Here is a 4195-nt window from a genome sequence, read left to right as displayed (position 1 = left end):
ATAGCACATGATATTCTGAGGACGTTTCGAGGATATTTTGATTATTGCTCTCAAGCAAGAAATGAGTCTAAGTAGGAACATTCTGAGTATAATATCTTGTAACATATTTTAGAATATCTTCAAAATATCGCGTACTATTTGGGACCTCGCAGGATCTCCGCAGATGTGCGTCCATTTTTGCAAGATATTTGTCAATTTAGTCGCGTACGTCAAGTAGTGCGCGTTATGTATTCATTATTGCGAAAGAAATGCGCGTTGGCCTCTAAAATCTATCGAGATTATATTTACATTAATACATACTCGTATATGTACATACAATCATCACATCAATCTTCTTCAGATGTTCGTCGGTGTGTCAATACGTACTTTATATATCCATTAACTCTTTGCGATCCTTGATATGAACTTAACATGATGATTCATATATAATCCTCGCGAAAGTATCCGGATATTTAAAGGATTGATTTTATGAACTTTTTATATTATAAAAACTTTCACAAACGTCCTAGATGCAGTAAATATTCACTATTCGTTATATTTTTCATAATATTGAAATAATAACAAAAAATATTTAAGAATGATGTTTTAATTTCGTAATTAATTTTGATTATAAATTAAGACAGAATCTCTCTTTCTGCTTTTTTTCAAGATAATATTGATAATATTGATAAATCAGCAGGTTAATTTTTCCACTATTGTTTATATAAATAAATAACAGAATAAGGTTTTTATTTTAATTTCAAGTTTTTCGAAAATTTTAAGAATGTAGGACAAATTGAATAAAAATAGACGTAGAAATTAGGCGAGAAAAAAATACCATTAAATAATTAAAAGCTTTTAAAGTCCTGGAAAAAAAAAACTGTATCCTACATATAATTTAGATAAATTTAGATTTTTAATTGTAATTTGACTCTTACTTCGCCCTTTTTAATGTTATTGATTATTCCTGCATATAAATAAAAATTATAACGTTACCGCACGCTGTAGATTTTATCGTTAACAATAACGCACGTACTTCGGGCCGGTTTTCACAAACTCCACATCGTCTCTTTGTACCTCTATTTTTCCTAAAGTGTTCGTATATCCAAGTACCTGGGTGGTCATATACATATGTGCACCATATCGAAGAACAATACAGACCGCCCGCATATCTCGAAAGGCTAGACCGAATTTTCTCTCTTCCTCTCTTCCTCTCGCAATTTGTAAAGCTTTCATTTTATTATATCGTAAAAATATCGTACCATTCCGCCACTTCTTCACTAACTGTGCGGTCGTGGCCAGTCCGCCATATGTATACCTCCAGCACGTCTTCCTTTATATCATCCGTCGCCTCTACCTCGAGTGACTCCTGTGAAACATCCGTCGAATCGATATTTCTTTCACGAAAGAGGTGTATCGCATTTGTCCTGAGAAATACGACGACGCGAGAGTCGTAACTTATAGCTCCTTCGAGAGAATGCTGAAAATTTGATTCGTATAAGAAGCTGATAGTGTATACTCGTAGAAGAATGGTAGATTTGTAACACAGTTTCGTATTCGGTGGATGCTTTTTTTTTTTTCAACTGTTAAAATTTCGAAAAGAGACGTAGTTGAATTACACACATGTTTAAAAGAAGATCCTGCAATAGCATCGAATATACAAACGGTATTTCAACGGTTTTTGGTTAATTTGAGCTAAATGTTTAATTGTCTTTTACGCTTAAGCCAAATGTAAAACGTAATACGCGTAAAATTATATATTGAATATAATTTTCTAACTTGTGGTTTAACAAAATATATATTGTAGTTTGTAGAATATCATACGTGCTCTCACGTGAAACCGATGAAACAAATGTGAATATGCATACATAACAATATAAATTGCGGTAAATCGCTAACAGAGTATTTAATACATAAAGAGATATATAAACGAGATGGTCTCTTATAACAACGTTCTGTGAAAATAATTAACTGTACTATCCTATGTATACGTTTCCCAGCTATTATATAATGTAAAAGCATATTATTCTCCTTTGTCATTTATCACAAAGCTCTGATCAAGATGTTGATCACCGTGAATGCTCGTTATTATTTCACGACCATGGATTATTTTCAAGAATAATTTTAGCAGGAGGTATAATTTTCCTAAAAATATTATAATAAAATAGTTATTAAATGAGATAAATTTTTAACGCATATATTCTAACAACACAATTATACATAGATAAATATATGAAATATATTTGTGAATTCGAAATATTGTGAATACACGCGCAAAAGCTATAAAATACTCTCTGAAACAATTATATAATAAAACGTTCGTGAGTGAAGCGCTTAAACGGGCAGGTTTCTTGAGATGCTTTTATGGTAACGTTAGCGAGACTTTTAACGAAATTTGAGAGTCCATCAAGCTGGTGGAAAACGCACAATGGATGTTGGTACAGGATGTAGAAAATTATATTGCCGTCCATGTTGTTCCTCATTTTCGTCATCGTTCTTGAAAAATGCAGACTCACCCTCGCTGTTACAGTTACATTAGCCGCAAAGAGGTTTCAAGTTTAAAAGTCTACAGCGTGAAGTTTATTCGGAAGAGATATAACGTCTTGTATGAAATAAATAATTAAGAAATTAATAAGAATACATATACATACTGCAAAACTTCATTTAGTTTTCAACTGAAAAATGTTGGTTTAAACAAATTCCATCGTAAACTTTCCCTACCTCTTTTAATTCACGTTTTAATCTCTTTCTCAACGAAATAATAAATTTTCTCTTTAATACATTTTGAATGAAAGAATAAAAGGAATATATAAATAATATGTATGTATACTTGATAAAAATTGCGAGTGTAATATTAACAATAGAAAATAGAGAATAATCTTAAATTAATTAATTATTGAAGATAAATTTCTGCTGTCAGTTCTCTTCTCTATCCGTCTGCGAGACGTGTATGAGTTCCTTATAATTTTAAGGGTTGCAGAAGGTTGTATTCTAATAATATTTTGTGAACGATCGTTCTCTGCCCTCTATAATTTCACTTACGGTCCTAAAGGTCCTAATTTGTTTTGTCACGCAACAGTGACAGAACAGAGGAAGCAGACATCTCGCGACGCCTTTATCGCGCCGTAATCGATAAAGCGAGAAAAAAGGACGCAGGGACATTCTCGCCTTCTAGGAACCCACTGTAGTATGACGTACTGCCGGTGGCGTGGACCGTAGAAGTGGACCTCCCGTCAAGAATTCTCTGTCTCCTCGTAAAAAAAGGTGGGAAAACCAAAGAGAGATCGTCGCGACTTGCGCTTTCCTTCTTTCTGTCTTATACTCAGTTATAAAATAACAGGCCGATTATTTAATTCGAATGTTATCTCACCCGAGAATTATATAGAGTTAGAATAATATTAGACTGTTTATATTTTTTATTTAATGCTAATCATTTGGGAACAGAATTAGATCTGTATCGATACTTTAATTAATATATATCAAAGGAAATGAAAATGCGTATAAGATTAAATTAAAAATATAATACAACGATTAAAATATGAAAACTCGAGAGATGTTGTTCCTTACTTTTTTTTCCTACTCTTTTCACTAATTCATGTGGGATCCTAAAATATACGTCGCTGCGACTTTTATCAAGATCGCCCATAGATTCTTTTAATCGATGTCTCCTCTGAAAACTCGTCCCGCTAGGGTGGCGCATTTATTGCCGAACAATTTGTAGATACAAATGGACGGTGGACAAGAGGTGACAATTATTCGAATGTATAGGGGATAGATACCTCTCTCTCTCTTGTATCCTTCGTCGTCGTCGCATTCTCTCTCCTTATCTCTCGCGTCATCACCCATCACACGCGCGACTCGTTATAGCATCTCACTCTAATTAACGAGCGACCTGTATGCGCCCGCCCTACCATAGTGAGAGCGAGAAACAAAGAAGGTGAAACGAGAATACGCAGGAGAGGAGCAATTTTAAACAAATGTGCGTTTTTATTGCGTACAAAGAATTTTTAGAAATAAATAACAAAAATAATGAAGAAGAAAGGAAAACGCAAAAATAAACGATTGATCTTTAAGAGAGAAAGAATTATATATTAATTTCTCATCCCCCGCGAGGAGGAGTAAATTATTTTATTGGGCAAACGCATAATTCGTGCATGTAGCAATAATACGTACAAGCATTTTGGAAAAGAAAGAAGAAAATGGAAAGAGAGAGAGA

The sequence above is a fragment of the Cyphomyrmex costatus genome, unplaced genomic scaffold (assembly GCF_001594065.2).
Source record: "Cyphomyrmex costatus isolate MS0001 unplaced genomic scaffold, Ccosl1.0 scaffold499, whole genome shotgun sequence".
Taxonomy (NCBI): Eukaryota; Metazoa; Arthropoda; class Insecta; order Hymenoptera; family Formicidae; genus Cyphomyrmex; species Cyphomyrmex costatus.
Note: the sequence above shows the minus strand (reverse complement) of the source record.